Below are 18029 nucleotides of genomic sequence, written 5' to 3'. Positions count from 1 at the left end.
CTCTTCATCCAATAGTGTAGATAAACATATTTACCTGAGTATACATTTTTGTAAGAGTCTCGTGGAGAAAATTTTATTTTTAACATATTCTGACTAATGAAAATTGCAAGCTTTTATAGATGTGAAGTCTCTGCCAAAATAGCTAACCTTATATCTATTCTAAACATATGCCATTTATTGATTATCTGCATTTGATAATACATGGAGAAATAAAGTAAACAAAAAAGAAACGGTTTATGTTAATTTGTAGCTCCACTGCCCTTTTGGCTTACTATTTAAGCCAGTTGTTTGTGATATAACTATTTTTAATAACAATAGTAGTAGTAGTAATAATAATAATAATAGAAAAATGCAAAGTTATTGATGATAATAAAAATAATAATAATTACCGATATCATTATCTAGTGCGATTCTTGGAGCTAGTGTGTGATATTGGACCCTGTCCTGAAATCTTGGTTGTTGTGACATACTGATCTGTAGTGTGGTCCAAGATAAAGAAGGTTTGGTTGGACAGTGATATTCAATTATGAGTTGATGAAGCCAGTGAAATGTAAATATGAAGTAATTGTTGTGGTATCAGACTGACCTAGCATGACTTAATATTTGCACGTACACCATATTTAAATGCACTTTGCCATATTTAACATTCTTTCCGCCATAAAAAGTAAAACTGCAGTATAATTTTAGAAAATATTCATTAGATAATGGGCAAGTCTCTGACATGTATTTTGATGTGTATTACACATATAAATAAGTTACAAAAAACTTGGTGGTGTCTGCTGTGTAACTTTTGTCAGTATTAAGCTGTTTCTTCTGTATATGTCGCGATTATTTCTGAGGTATTAGCTGGTGTGGGACCTTATAACAGAGCTGCAGTTGCTGTGGGTGAAACAAGCAACAATGAAATTTGTAATAATGGTTGTCACAAGCGTTCGACTGGTTCTTCTGAGTATGTGGTGATTTCTGAGGTTGCGTTTCTAATGGGAACTGAGAATACAGTTGTTTTTTCTGAATGCATAGTGGATGTCACGTCTATGTTGAAATGAGAATGCAACAATATTCTTTTGTCTCTTGTTTCCAAACAAGGTGTCTGCCCCCTGTTCTCATTGGTTGTGTAGAACTGGTGGTTGGCATACCCCTTTTCCTTCCATCGTGCCTCTCGGTGAGGATCATTGTTTAGTATCTGTCCAATTTTAAAGTCAATTGAATTGAGACTGCAAATGGATTCAGGCAAACTGCACTTAAAATGTGGTAGATGTTCATCAAAAACTGAGGTATGTGGCATACATACCTATGGTTGGCAGCTGGACAAAATTTGCAGTCTGCTCCCCATTTCATCAACATAAGACTCTGACATGTGCAAAAAATTGTCACTTTCCATTGTTTTTGACAGAAATGAGAACAAAGAATGTACTGTACTTAACAACTCTACTTTGTTAGATTCCTTTATTTGTGATTGGCTGGTTACCACAGTAGTTACGCTTTGTGAAATTTCTTTAAAGTACTAGTTGGCTAAGCACATATTAGTTCTTTTTCATACAAAATTTTCTTGAATGGTAGTGCTTACAGAAAAAGGTTTCCTGTTGGTGTGTTTCATCCTTCTGGATATTAAGTAATTATATCAGTTCTTGTAATTTTAGAAAAGGATGCAAGACTTGTGTTCTCTCAGCAAACTATTAAACTAAAAGCACAACTGTTCCTTGAGTATCAATGGACATTTCAACATGTTAGTGAGGAAACTGCAGTTGAACAAGAGATTTTGCACCACTTCACAAAGTTCCCTATTAGTACTGTATAGTATCACTTTCACAGAAGTACTTTGCAGAAGCTCTACATTTAAAGTCACTTGAAAACTCATGTAGTATGCACTATTGGATTGTATATTTAAAAATAATGCCTGTGTTTATGAACTTGTGTGCACTTGTATCTTGTTTGAATTAAAATAGTTTATGTTGTTTGAAATCCTTGGGATATATAGTTTACACAATTTCTCAGTGTTTTTCATCATGTAAGAAGGAAATAGGAATTGTTAATGGGTGTGCACAGAGTGGATTATTTTTGCAAAGACACTTCTGATGACAAACATCGTCCGCCATGGTGTTCCATGCACCAGCTACTTGCTGTCCATAGTAATGTCAGATGATGCCACTGCCGCCCCCCCCCCTCCCCCCCCCTCCTCCTACAACAGTGGGGGGAGGGGGGGCAGGCGGAGAACATTGGTGATGCGTGCTCAGGAGGAGCTGCCACTGGGAAAGGCAGCAGATCGATTTCTGTGGGCATCACTGCGAAAACCTGGAGCTGCAAGGTGCTCAGTGGAAGTTGCTTGAGTCGCCACAGGACTGGAGAGTCTGCTGGGGTAGAGAAACGGGCAGCTGTCTGCCAGGATGATGGAAGCGAAGTTGATTTCATGGCACAGGCCCTGTGGCGGGCAGAGCTCATTCCACAGGTCACATTATGTGGTATTTGAGCTCATGGGCTCGTGCCGGATGCATACACAGAAGGGAGAGGCCCCGACAGTGACATGAGCTGCAAGAGATACAACATGTCAGGAGGGTGTGGTGATGGTTGGGTGTAAAGCTGCGCTCTGCCAGATTTCAGCTTTCAATCAGGATGGCCCTACAAAGTTGCTAGATAACCACAGAGAGTGTCATCAGTGGTGGTAGACAGCATTTCCTTATGACCGATGGCCACAGCTTAGTCGTTCTTTGATGCAAATGCATCGGCCAAAGGTTTGAACTGAAGTATGTCAAGGATGGTGGAATGAAAGAGTGCTTGAACAGTTTGTGTTTGAGTCATTTTGCTATTTCATGAATCATAAATTCAAAACTCTGAAAAGAGACTGCCCAAAAACATTGTTGACTTTGGGCTCAACTATCACCCAAAAAACTGTATGAAACACTTGGTTGTATTTGCATTATTTCCTTTCGAGAGTGATTAGATTCCTGCAATACATGGTTTCTCACTTTTGAATCACGGGTAAATGCACTATAACGTCTCTGAGTAGTGTGTCTGCATAGCTCTGCCCATACAAGGCATTTCAAATTGCCATTCCTGTGTAATTTATGTAGTTGGCAAGATATTTAAGAAAACTTTATATGAGGGATCTTTATACCAGCAGTAGAAGCCACAACAGTTATTTTTAGACTTTTGTCTGTCTGTATGTGCATAATGCGAGAATTACTTGGATGTGATTTTCACAGTTGTATTGTTGGACGTCTAACTTAAAATCTGGTACATGTTTCATATTGATCACTGCCTAGGAGCCGAGTTATCTATGCATACAGTGTTTTCCTAACTGTGTCATTATGGGGAAGTTGAAATCCAGATGGGAGTTACAGGGAAACTGCTTAGGAACCTATAGGTGCTTTCTTGTGAAAACAGTTTTGCCATACTCACATTTTTGGTCACGAGTGAGTTGCCAATGAAGATAAAAAACTGGCTTTTTTATGTGGCTCGACTTAGTTTTGTTAAGAATCATTTAATTGTATTCAAAGAAAAAATCAGGAGAGCAGACATTTTATAAAACCAAACTAAATAAACCAGGCTGAAAATGATAAATCCATAAAAAGCAGTATTTTGGAACATTATATCATCATAATAGTACTGTTAGCAGTTTATTTCCGTTATCCATAGACTTTCTTGAATTCATTCTTGAATTTGTGTAACTATTATCATTGATAAGTTTGTTGAGTTGGCACTACTATTATTGTTGATAAGTTTGTTGAATTGACATTAAAAACTATTATTTTTTGTAAGTTTGTTGAGTTGACTAAAAATCACTTTTGTACATTTCTTCAGAGGTATTCATTGTGACTTGTCAATATAAGTGAAGTGATTCAAATTGTTGTGATTTCATATTAGTGTCTTCATTCATTTAACTACTTTTTGAACTCATTCTTTATCTGCTGACCGTAGATATGAAATTTCGCGGCTGTTGGATAGAGACGGATGAGCAGCACAAGCTTCATTTTTCTGCCTAATGTTGTCACCGTGAAAATTCACAGCTTTTGGAGGCAGATGAGCAGTGCAAGCTTCGTTTGTCTGCTGTTCGGAGCTGCTACTGTGACTGACAGGAGACAACTGTCCATTACTTGGAACAAGAAAGGAGTTGTTACAAAGTGCAACAAGCACAATCTAGTGAGACCAAAATGATGTAGTTACAGAGAGACCAGCTGCGCCTCGCTGTTCTTAGGCTGTCAGTCATTGATGATGACGAGTCAATGTTATGTGATCCTGAGGAGCTGCCATGGCTATAAAAAGAAGTAAAGTGCATTATACTACAATTCAGTAATAAAATACGTTGATTATTTTCAACTGGGATCAATGAACGAAATATGCACTTATTGCCATGTTTTGAAGTGGCACGGAGAACCCAAGGGAATGCGTTGTTCATCTGGCAAAGTTTTCCTAGAAAAAATACAAGACCCACCAGAGGTATTAAAAGAGTTAGTAAATGTATAGAATCTGCTGTCAAAACATTTTTTGGAGAACTTACAGGACTACAACAGTGCTTTCCCAAGAGACTCCTTTTGGAGCAAATCGGATCAGTGAAGGAGTGTTTATGTGTACTTTTAAGGTACAGGACCAAGTGTACTACTTGAAAGGCTCTTTGTCACCAGTTAATGTACCAGGGTTTTTACAAATTTATTTTGTAGCTAATTACCAAGACCAGGCAGAAGTTAGATATACGTAATTTAAACTCAGATTTGGTAAGAAGCCTGCAAAGTATACTACGCAGTGTGAACCCTTATGTCAACAGCTTTGAAGCAGCATTGCAATCAGTTCCAAATGAGGAGTGCAATAATTGTAAGTTTCTACTTGCAGCTGAGAAAAGACAAAGAGGACCTCACCCGGGTTGTTATAATGCACCAACTATAACTGCCCGTTAGTCCACCAGGGATGTGATAGAGACATGGTGTTATGTACTTGCGATGATTGTCTTCAGCATATCAGTGAAACAAATCAGGCTTATGATTTGTTACAATATCCATTAATATTTTGTGGAGGCGAAGACTGCTATAAATTTGCTGTGCATAGTGTAAATAAATGGAAATAGAGCGGAAATTACTAGATATGACTTAGGAAATCTGGCTGAAGAATCTACAAAAGAAAACTTAATCAAAGAAATGGAAAGCAACCTAACAAAAACTAGGCTGTCCAACAGGGAACAAGATGTCAAAAGCAGATGGAGACACCTGAAGAACAGTATTCAGGAAGTATCTTCCAAAGTTATAGGAAAAAGAAAGTGACCTAACAAAATTTGGTTTAACAAATAGTGCCAAGAAAATGTTCTGGAGAGAAGAAATGCAAGAAAAGTGTGGGTTACAGAAATGAGCAATATGACACTGAAGGAAAGATATTGCAAAATCCGCCAGGAAACACAACGGACCCTAAGACAAGAGAAAAGGGAATACTACAACAATATGATAAAAGAAGCAGAGAATGATTTCAAATACCACAGAGCAAAGCAGATGTATCAAAATATTAAAAAATCTTTGGGTAAATTTACTAAAAGAGAACAGTTTATAAAGGATCAGCATGGAAAAGTAGTGACGAACAAGAGTGACGTACAAAAAAAAAATTAAGAAAACAACCATAAAGACATTAAAGAATAACATGGCTTGTGGTGAAGACCAGATATACACTGAGGTATTAAAGAATGGAGGATCACAACTGGAGGAATCTCCAATAGAAACAATTTGGAAGACAGAAACTATAACTGCAGACTGGAAAACTGCAATTATATGCCCAATATTTAAGAAGAATGATCCCCTTGTGTGTGTCAACTATAAAGGAATTGCTTTACTGGATGCTACTTATAAAATCCTATCGACGTGCCTGTTAAACAGACTGATCCCAGTTACTGAAGAATTAATTGGTGGCTTCCAATGTGGTTTCCACAGGAATTGATCCTCATTAGATCATCTTTTCACTCTAAGACAGATAACTGAAAAGGCGGGGAATTCTTTGTAGATGTACACATATTATTTGTAGATTTCAAGAAGGCCTATGGTAGCATACACCAACAGACACTTCTAAATATAATGAGGGAATTGGAAGTACCATCAAAGCTAATCAGATTAATGGAAATCTGTACAAATGAAAGTTTGTCGTATCAAGGCATCTGTAGTAGAAACTAAAATTTTAAGGTGTTCACTGGACTGAGACAAGGAGTCGCCATTTCACCTATTTTATTTAACCTCGTGTTAGAGAAAATTGATAGAGAATTTAGTAAAACTAATCCACGAGGGATCCAAATGCAGGAGATGAACATTACTAGACTTGCATACTTGCCTAGTTCCAAAACAGAATTAAAAGATGCAAAATTATTACAAAATTGCTGAGAAACCAGGATTACATATTAGTGAAGAAAAGACAGAATATCTGGTCATAAGTAAGAAAAACCAAAGTGATGCACCTTCAGCTGGAGATGGATTCACTTTCAAAACAGTTGACTGCTTCAAGTACTTAGGAAGTCCGTTTAGTAACAATAATGGAATGGATATAGAAGTAGATGCACGTCTAGCAACAGCAAACAAAACACTCTTTAGTTTTATCAAAATCTTACAGAAAAAATCACTTAGTATTTACTACAAAATCCACTTGTATCAGTCGACCATTATACCAGTAACATTTTACAGATGTGAAGCATTAATATTTAGAAAGAAAGATGAAGAAAAACTGTTTATATTTGAAAGAAAAATACTAAGAAAAATTTTTGGTCCAGTATGTGATGAAGATACATGGAATGGAGGATAAGAAAAAATTAAGAATTAAGAAAGCTGTACAAACACTGTAACACCATAGACGTGCTAAAGAAGAGAAGGTTGAACTGGGCAGGCCATATAGCAACAATGACAGAAAACAGACTACCTAAAATAGCATTTGGAACAACAATACATGAAACGAGAGGAAGACCTAGAAGTAGGTGGAGAGATAACATCCAGAAGGACACACCTAGGATGAACACAAACACTGAATGGACAAACAGTGCACTCAACATAAGGAAATGGAAGTGTCTTGTAGAGCAGGCATATGATCGGTAAGACCTTTGCCACTTGTAAATAAATAATAATGTTTATCCTCACATGGGTGCTCCACATTTTAACAAAAAAGCTTCTGCAATGCAGCTGCGAGAGAATGAACATACCTGCTTACAGCGATTTCAAGGTGTTTCTGACCAATTTTTGGTTGATACATATGCAGAAATTGAAACTAAACAGTTTTGCATTCTTCCTCATTCGTCAGAGACAATTAAACACAGAAAATTACATCAACCTTAGAGACACTTTACAGCAAAATTCTGATGCTGAAGACTTGGGTTGGATGATGATTTTCCCTTTCACATTTATTGGTGGTCCCAGGTATATTTACATGCTTAGTCAGGATGTGTTTATTACTATAATCACCAGTCCAAAGTGGCCTGAAATGGAGAACAACTTGCTCATCAGCCAGGTTTCCTACAACAAGCGCGACTTGATTTCTTGAGTATTTCATTTAAAACAAAAATGCCTGATGGACCTTCTTATAAAAGAAAAGGCATTTGGAGCATACAGTGCTATATGTATTCGATAGAGTGGCAAAAGTGTGTTTGGCTCATTCGCACAACCTTTTGTGGCTCGAAAAGAAGATTAGGCTCAACGACATTGATCGAGTTATTAGCACCGAAATATCAAATCGTGACACAGATCCCATTCTGCACAGGATTGTCAAAACCAACATGTTTCATGGTCCATGTGGCTCATTAAATACCAGTTCACCTTGCATGAAAGAAGGTCATTGCATGAGGAGGCTCCCAAAAAACTTCGTTAACAAAAGTGTTATTGGTGAAAACAGGTATCCATCAAATCACTGCTGGGTGTCTCAAATGGCAGTTTCACGGTTGAAGTTACTATGCACGTTGATTGTGTTGCAATAGACAATTGGTGGGTAGTACAGTGCTCACCAGTTCTTTCATGTGCATTTGAAGCTTACTTGAATGTCGAATAATTTGCTAGCAGAGTCACATGAGTAAGGGAAATGACTAGGTAACATCTGGTTTTCAGAGTGCATATCGTGACAAAGTGACCAAATATTAATAAGGTTACTATTTTACTACATTGGAAGCAGTGTGATGTATACTGGGTTTCCCTGTTCACGAATGACACCCTACCAATATGCAATTATATGTTTATTTAGAAAATGGTCAGTGAGTCTATTTCAGTCTTGAAAATGTACAGGAACGTATAGAAAATTCTCACCATACCACACTCTTGGCTTATTTCAATCACTGTAAGGAATATAATTTTCTTCGAACTCGTGTGTATAACGATGTACTATCCTGCTACACTTATGACAAGCAAAGAGGCATTTTCAGTAGGCGCTGACGCAGTCAACCAGTGGCAGGGTTTCCAGGCATTTATCAGCAGTCACTTTAGGTAGAGTGTACACTGTTCATCCAAGTAAGAGTGAATGTTATTACTTGCGCCTTTTGCTGCACTCAGTCCTCAGAGCCACATCTTTACATTTCTGAGAACTGTAAAGGCGATGAACATTCAACGATTCATGCGGCTTGTAGTGCACAACGTCTGCTAGATGCTGACTGAAAGTGGGACGAAACTCTCGAAGATGACGTAATTGGTGAAAGTCCTAGTTGATTGTGCCAATTTGTTTGCAGTTATGGTGATGTTTTGTGGACTTTCCCATCCTGTAGGTTATGGGAGAAATATCAGTGACGTATATTAGAAGATTTTCTTTTTGCAGTTAGGCTCGCTTATTAAAATGATACAGTAGAATCTGATGAGAGTGTCACCAATAGTTGCCTTTGCTTGCTTCAAGATATTGTTATTTCCATTGGTGACAATCCTTTGAGTCATTACGGTCTTCCAGAACCGCAGGAAACAGCTGATGGTCCACGATTATGCTGCAGAGACAAATTATAGTTCTACTGCATAGGCTGTGAATAATAAAGTTGGGATCATTTTTGATTTGCAAAAGTCAGTATATGACAAAGTATTATGGAGTGTTAATCAACAGCAGAGTGAAACCTATTTCATTGACACCCCCGGTACAGGCAAAAACATTCTTCACTCAATTGTTACTGGCTGAAATCAGAAGGCAAGGGAAGATACCATCAGTGGTTGCATCTTCTGGAATTGCTGCTACATTACTGCCACAAGGGAAAACTGTGCACACTATGTTCAAGATACTTTTGGACCTAGGCATAAATGAAACCCCAGTATGTGCAGCATCGCGAAATAGCACCAAGGCAATAATCCTTGGAGTGTGTAGCCTAACTGTTCGGGATGAATGCACCATGGCATACAAAAATGCTGTGGAAGCAGTCATTCGCACTCTGCAAGACGTCCAGTCAAACAATCATGTTATGGGAGGCATCACTGTTTTATTTCGTGGTGATTTCCGCCAGGCTCTACCCACTATAACTCAGGAAACTAGAACAGATGAAGTGAGCGCATGTCTCAAACGCTTCACGCAGTGGCCAAAGAAAACGAGTCTTATGTGGAACATGAGGGCTCAGGTGGGTGGCAGTCCCCATGTGTGGGTGGCAGTCCCCATGTGCAAGAATTCGTGGATGTTTTATTAAAAATTGGTGATGGTATGTTGCCCGAATTGAATGGTTTAGTGACTCTGCAAGAAAGCTTAGTCTAATTTTTCCTTCTGTGGGGGAACTTATTTGTTTTGTTTGTGGAGATCTGTCCCAAATAATGCGTCATTAGAATTCTTCGCTTTATGAATGAGCAATACTGACACTCAAAAAGATCAAGTGCCTGCTATAACCCAGACCATTTTGGAAAAAAAAAAAATTGATTGGAATGAGGTGTTATATCAGTCCATAAACAAATTTCGAGATGAGAACAATGCTACCACTTATCTGATTGGGTTTCTTAACTCCCATTTCTGCATCTGGGATCCCCATGTATAACATCACTCTGAAAGTGGGTATTCCGATTATGCTGCTTCAGAAGTTAACCCCTCCAAAGCTGTGTGATGGAACTTGCCTTAAAGTAGTGTTGCTTCATAATAACATTATAGAGGCTTAAGTTTTCATGGGCTGTGGAACTGGTGAAGTAGTGTTCATACCACACATACCCCACATCCCCAACAATTTCACTTTCCATTTCAGACACATGCAGTTTCCTGTAAGCATATTATGCATCACCGTGACCATCTACAACTTGCAAGAACAGATGTTTCGAACACCAGTCTTGACCTTATGATGAACTGTTTCTTACATGGGCAACTCTACGTTGCTTGCTTGTGGGTCCCTAGCTCAGTTAATTTGTTTATAATGGCTCCTGTGAGCAAAACATCAAATGTTGTATGTAAAGAAATACTTTAATTTTCGTAATTTCTTTAAATACACTAGGTTGTTCCCCCAATCCAGTTCTATTGGTATTTAGTGCTTCAAATATCTGTATTTGTGCTTACAAATACACAAATTCTTTGCTGTTGTTCTCTTTTGTCAGCTTCATCTTCATTTTATCCACAGATAATAAGCTTCAGCATTTTTTGAAATTCATGCGGATGTGAGATCCATGCACACGAAGTCAGATGCAAAAGCTAGTTGAATGATAAAGTTTGGGATTTCCAGACAAGGTGATGTCCTTTTCTCCTTCCATATCAGAAATTTGACAGTCTTCGGCTTTAAGCATCCAAATATTAATGTTGCTTGTTAAGTGGTGGATAAGTCTTATACAATCTTCATGTTGTTTGTCAAATGGTGGATAAGCCTTATACACGGGTGAAGCAGGAGATGTTTCTGCTACATTTGCTAATGCCTGCACTGCTTGTAGTATAACTGGTGTTAGCTCCTGACAATTGTATGCAGTTGTAAGTGTTCCATACTCTTACCTAATTATAAAATTTTTCAAGATGTGATTTACATGCATTACAATCCCTTCTTATCGCTGCTTTTGTAAAAGCAAGTTACACACGAGCTAGTGGGAACTCAATGTGGTTTATTTACAACAGAAGATATGTATGAAATGTTCACTGGGAACAGTGCAAAGTAACTTAAGTCCATATTCTAAAGCATGGTCTAGTCCACACCATACCGAAGTTCAAACAGAGCCCATTATGATAGCACATACGCCAGACAAGTGCTGTCTGAGTAGTGGCACTATGGAGGTTGATAGTAATGTACCAGCTACTTGGTTTCCATAAGAAGTAACATTGGGTGGTGGCCACTAGAGAGAGAGAGAGAGAGAGAGAGAGAGAGAGAATAATATCTACAGTTTTCAAAACTGGAAAGACAGACAGTGATTAGCACAGTTAAGGTGAAAGGTACATTATGATTTTGAATTACATCAGTAATAGTATATTTAAAATAATAACCTATTGAGAAGTTCTATTACATATACCCTTTATGGCAGAATCTAGAAATTATAATCTTTCAGCAGAATGCTCTGTTAGATAAAGAAAAGAACTTTTCTGTCATAAGTGCCCTATAGGAACAGAAGGAACAAGGAAATGAGAATTAGTTTGTCATTTATTTCATGTTAGAGATTGAAAATGTTGTATTGATATAATGTTTTACACAACCGTTATTACAGTTTTATAATAGAATGTCTCATAAACAAATGTAACATAATCCTTGTGATGAGTCAAGGAGATTGCTTCTGTAGTTGTCAGTCAGTCACTTGAATAAATGACAACCATTCATTCAGAGTAGTTTAATAAGGAATGAACACACCATTGTAGTTATGGGAATCACTTGTACTGATTCCTCTCTTTAGATTTATTGAAACAACCCTAGAGAAATATAATTCATCCATAAATGAATTTACTTACAAATTTCTTGTCCAACAAATTCTATTGTATTGTTTGCCAGTTCTGAACACGTACCACGTGGATTAACAGAAGTGATACTGAACATTCATAATAGAGCTGTGTGATTTGTCATCGGTTTGTTTATTCGGGAACAACACAGAAATGGTCAACAAACACAATGAAGTTTTTATAGTAGTAGTAGTAGTAGTAGTAGTAGTAGTAGTAATTCTCAAGTCGGAAGACTGGTTTGATTCACCTTTCCACTCTAGTCTGCTCTGTGCAAGCTTCTTCATCTCTGTATAACCACTGCAACCAGTATTCATTTGTATCTGCTTACTATACCCAAACTGTGGTCTCCGTCTACAACTTTTATTCCCCACCCTTCCCTCCTTTACCAGATTGACAATTCCTGGATGTCTCAGGGTGCATCCTGTTAACCAATCCCTTCTTTCAGTCAGGTTGTGCCATACATGTCTTTTTTACTAGTTCAATTCAGTACATCTTCATTAGTTAATTTCTATATCCATCTAATCTTCAACATTGTTCTTGTGCCATACGTGTCTTTTTCCCCAGTTCAGTAACTCTTTATTAATTACTTGATATATCCATCTAATCTTTGACATTCCTCTTTAGCATCTTCGATTATCGTCTTGTCTGAATTATTTATTGACCAAGTTTCACTTCTGTACAATGCTACATTCCAGACAGTACGTCCAGAAAATATTTCCTTGCATTTAAATTTATAACATTTATAGAATGTCCTGCCATCACGTGGAGGAACAAAGTCTCATTAAAAACTGAAATAGCCCTATGTAGTATTAATGTCCCATAGTATTCATTAAATAGTTTATCGTGCATTTAGGAATTTATACTCATATCATCCTGGTGGACAGCTGATTGGCAGTCATACTAATATAAAAAGCTGTGCAGTGATTGCTCCTAATGGGGTAGGATAAACCTGTGACAGGACTGGAATAAGAGGTGCTGTGTGGGTGGATTGGGCAGATCTTGCACCTGAGTCTTCCACAGGGATATGATGCTTGTGGCAATGGCGAGGGATGAGGAGTGGACTAGGTTGTTGTGGAGGTTGGGTGGATGACGGAACACCACTTCAGGAGTAATGGGAAGCGTCCCTAGTAAGATATCCCTCATTTCAGGGCATGATGATAGAGGTAATCAAAGCCCTTGTGAAGGATGTTGTTCAGTTCCAGTCCGGGATGGTACCAGGTGACAAGGGGGACACTCCTTTGTGCTAGTTCTTGAGGATGGTGAGAGGATTGTGGGTGTGAGGGGAAATGGCACAGGAGATCTGTTTGCGGACTCAGTCTGGAGGAGATTACATGTCTGTGAAGGCCTGGAGTTTTTATTGTTCGATTTTGCTGCAGTGTTTTCCTTTCTACTCTTCTCTATTGCATTACTCCTTTCAGTGTCTGTTCTTTTTCTTCTATCTTGTGTTTATTCACCACCCTCCAAACCTCATCTACTTCTGAGCCACACTGTATCACTGATTGCCCATGCACAACACAGACTTTGTGACCATGCGGGTTGTTGATGCAGCATCTGATGCCCCAAATTCTTTCCTCTAATAGTTATAATTATGTTTATTCCTATTGAACCCACTTTATCCCTCATCCTGATGTAATTGGAAGTTTTATTTTCCACACATGCTCGTGCCATACAAACTATTGATCCTCGACCTAACCTATCCCCCCTTCCCTCTCTCTTTGCTTATTGCAACACACACACACACACACACACACACACACACACACACACACACACACATTCCTGTACGTTTTTAACATATTTATGCATGTTTTTACATGGTTTCTTGTAATTTTTATGTGTCTTTTCTCTTATCCAGCTCCTCTCATAACCATCAACACCTATTTTGCCCGTTTCTGCATCCTAGACCTAGTAGATAGCGTCGGAAGTTCCATGCGGCTTTTCGCGGATGATGCTGTAGTATACAGAGAAGTTGCAGCATTAGAAAATTGTAGCGAAATGCGGGAAGATCTGCAGCGGATAGGCACTTCGTGCAGGGAGTGGCAACTGACCCTTAACATAGATAAATGTAATGTATTGCGAATACATAGAAAGAAGGCCCCTTTATTGTATGATTATATGATAGCAGAACAAACACTGGTAGCAGTTACTTCTGTAAAATATCTGGGAGTATGCGTACGGAACGATTTGAAGTGGAATGATCATATAAAATTAATTGTTGGTAAGGCGGATACCAGGTTGAGATTCATTGGGAGAGTCCTTAGAAAATGTAGTCCATCAACAAAGGAGGTGGCTTACAAAACACTCGCTCGACCTATACTTGAGTATTGCTCATCAGTGTGGGATCCGTACCAGATCGGGTTGACAGAGGAGATAGAGAAGATCCAAAGAAGAGCAGCGCGTTTCGTCACAGGGTTATTTGGTAACCGTGATAGCATTACGGAAATGTTTAGCAAACTCAAGTGGCAGACTCTGCAAGAGAAGCGCTCTGTATTGCGGTGTAGCTTGCTCGCCACGTTTCGAGAGGGTGCGTTTCTGGATGAGGTATCGAATATATTGCTTCCCCCTACTTATACCTCCCGAGGAGATCACGAATGTAAAATTAGAGAGATTCGAGTGCGCACGGAGGCTTTCAGACAGTCGTTCTTCCCGCGAACCATACGCAACTGGAACAGAAAAGGGAGGTAATGACAGTGGCATGTAAAGTGCCCTCTGCCACACACCGTTGGGTGGCTTGCGGAGTATAAATGTAGATGTAGATGTAGATTCCTGTTTCCTTTCCGACATTCCTGCCAAATAGACCCCTGCTCCATCATTCTTCATCAGCTCAGAAAAGTATTCCTTTCCCTGGCTAAAACACAGTCCCACATCCTGTTCCTCAAATACTGCTTAATCATGGAATCCTCCCAAATGGCCTAACTGTAAAGATTCATTTCTCTGGCTCCCACCCCTCCTTTCACAATGACCTAAACCTTTACAGATTCTGCCATTTGCTGACCCTCACAAACCTGTCATTGTAAAAACATATCTCCACGTCACAGGCATCCCAGAACTACCTCTGCACCCTCCGCAAGGTACTACCATTGTACAGTCCCTACTCCATATATCACATCTCTGAAATTGAATCCATTGCTCTCCAGAACCTGGAGGAGCATTCGAAACCACCACCTCCGTAAGTTATCCAGCCTGCTGACATCTTACTGTCGTCTCAGGGCATCACTATCCAGCCCCTACCATATCCACAGTGTTCCTCCTCATCCACCCCTAACAGCAGCTAACCCTGCCTGGTGGACCATTTCAACTTGGCACATTCCCCAAAGCTCCCTACCAACTCTCTACGAAACCCAGTGCCAAGACATTCCCGTAACACTGTTAACATTTCCACAAAGACCCTCAACTTCACAGAAGTTTCAGTCCTACTCAAAGATCTCACCTGTAGCCCTACGCCCAAATTTAACCATGTTGGACATGTCAGTGACCTACTCTTTTCCTCCATATCCCTGCAATGGAAGCAGTTCTTTGCTGCCAATCCCTCCAACCAAAACAAAGCTAATTCCACATTGAACCCCGCCTCATCCAGTTCATACCACCGTCCAACCGTGAACCACCCAACATAATCACCTGCTGGCCAACTTCCAGGGATTCCTTACCTCCAACTTAGTCTCACCATCCTTCCCCAGCTCCCACCCTCAGAACACCAACCTTTCAATAGAAGAAAGAATAACCATACTCAGCCACAAAACAAATCCTGACCTAATCATCTTAACTGCAGACAAAGGTTTCACCATTGTTGTTATGAGTCACTGTGACTACCTGGCAGAAGGCCTCTGCCATTTATCTGACCCCTCCACATATAAACTCTGCCACAGTAATCATATTCCTGAAGGCCAACATTAGCTTCAAGTCCTACTTAAATATCTCCCCTGAATCGATTTCCCTCCTCACCCTTATGACACCACACATACAAAGCTTCAACAAGGTCCCCAAAATCAACAAATCCAACAATCCTGGACACTCCACTGTGGCTGGTTATTGTGGCCCCACTGAAAGAATTTTGACACTCATTGACCAACACCTCCAGTCAGTTGCTCATAATCTAATCTCTCGCATCAAAGAGACCAACAACTTCCTCCACAGACTCTCCGCAATCCCCGCTCTTTACGTCCCAAATCCGTGCGTACTTGTCACTGTTGATGCCACCTTCCATACACCAACATCCCTCATGACCATGGTCTTACTGGTATTGAACACTACCTTTCCCAACGTCCTTCAGACTCCAAACCCACTACCTCATTCCTCAAGCACCTTACTAATTTCATCCTAACTCACAACTACTTCTCTGTTCAAGGGAAGGTATATAAACAAATTTGTGCCACAGCCATGGGCACCTGCATGGCACCCTCCTATGTCAACATTTTTATGGACCACATAGGGGAGACCTTCTGTGCATCCCAAAACACCAAACCCATAGTCTGGTTCGGTTCATTGATGATATCTTCATGCTCTGGACTCAAGGCCGAGACACCATATTTTCGTTCCTACACAACATCAACACCTTCTCTACCATCCACTTGACATGGTCCTCCTTAACCCAGCATGACACCTCCCTAGTTGTTGACCTCCTCCTCTCTGATGGCATCATCCGCACCTCTGTCCACATTAAAACCACCAACAGTACCTGCATTTGGACAGCTGTCATCCCATTCACACCAAAAAATTCTTCCCATTTGGCCTGGCCACCTGGGGACAGCATATCTGCAGTGACAAAAACTCCTTTGCTCAGTATGCTGAGGGTCTCGCCAAGGCCCTCACTGGTAGGCACTATTCCCCAGATGTTGTTCGCAAACAGATCTCCTGTGCCATTTCCCGTCACACCCCCAATCCTCCCACCACCCCCAAGAACCAGCCACAAACGAGTGTCTCCTTTGTCACCCAGCACCACCCTGGACTGGAACAACTGAACCACATCCTTCACAAGGGCTTTGATTACGTGTCATCATGCACTGAAATGGACATTGTACCTGAGATACCTCCCACCCCTCCTAAAGTGGTGTTCTGTCACTGACCCGACCTCCAGAATGTCCTAGTCCTTTCTTGTGCCACTCCCAATCCCAACTCCTTGCCACAAGGATCATATCTCTATGGAAGACCCAGGTGCAAGACCTGCCCAATCCACCCACCCAGCACATCCTATTCCAGTTTGTCACAGGTTTATCATACCCCGTCAGGGTCCAGGCCACCCGTGAAAGCAGCCATATCATTCACCAGCTCTGCTGCAGTCATTGCACAGCTTTTTATGTTGGTGTGACTACCAACTGACTGTCCACCAGGATGAGTGGCCATCGCCAAACTGTGACCAAGAGCAAAGTAGACCATCTTGTGGTACAACATGCAGCTGAACCACTACCTAAGCCATGTGGATCCTTCCCTCCACCACCAGCTTTTCTGATCTTGTGCAGATGGGAGTTATCCATACAACACATTCTCCATTCTTGTAATTATCCTGGCCTGAACCTACAGCAACATGCTGCCCCCACACCTTCCACCAAACAGTTTCCACCTCCTTTGTCCTATCATCTCCTTCCCATTCTCATCTCCCATCCTGTTAATTTGCCACCCTCTTCCAACACACCTTCCCACCCCCACTCCTGTCCTTTTTTGCTCCTTTTTTCCCTACCTCCCTGCCCCACAACCTCCTGATGCTGCACCTGTTGGCATTCTAGTCCCTGCACACTCCACCAGACAGTGTTCGTCTCCACTGAACATCGCAGTTTGTGTTTTTTGTATATATAGTTGTCAAGCAATCACATACCTTTGGCAATGACAATCTTTGTTCGGAAATAGCTGTCATTGATTCTGTGTGGACTATCTGTTTAGTATTAAGCTGTCTGATAATGGTCTAGAAAGCCGAAAGCCAGTTCACATCAAAATATAAAATAAATAGTGTGCAACATTAATACTGTGTGTTTCAGTTTTTAACTTAAATTTATATTCAATATTAACAAATTTCATTCTTTTTTTCTTTTTTTAGAAACATTTTACTGCTGTAGCCAATGTGCATTTTATATCCTCTCTAATTCGTGCATCATCACTAATTTTGCTTCTCAAATATAAAAACCCATATATTACTACAATTTCCTAATCTACTTCTATCGGCTTCACCTAATTTAGTATGACTATCTTTAATCACACTTATTTTTCTCTTCTTATTGTTCATCTTGTAAATGCTTTTCAAAACATTATTCATTACATTC

General features: G+C 39.9%; 1 protein-coding gene across 3 annotated transcripts in view; it reads left to right on the top strand.

Moving 5' to 3' along the window:
* LOC126260054 (arginine--tRNA ligase, cytoplasmic) overlaps positions 1 to 18029 on the top strand; it is a 138540-nt gene that overhangs the window by 12276 nt on the left and 108235 nt on the right. The gene's annotated exons all lie outside the window — the stretch shown is intronic.

This window comes from Schistocerca nitens, chromosome 5 (assembly GCF_023898315.1).
Source record: "Schistocerca nitens isolate TAMUIC-IGC-003100 chromosome 5, iqSchNite1.1, whole genome shotgun sequence".
Lineage (NCBI taxonomy): Eukaryota > Metazoa > Arthropoda > Insecta > Orthoptera > Acrididae > Schistocerca > Schistocerca nitens.
The sequence above is the reverse complement of the archived record's forward strand: the minus strand, read 5'-3'. Positions and strand labels throughout refer to the sequence as shown.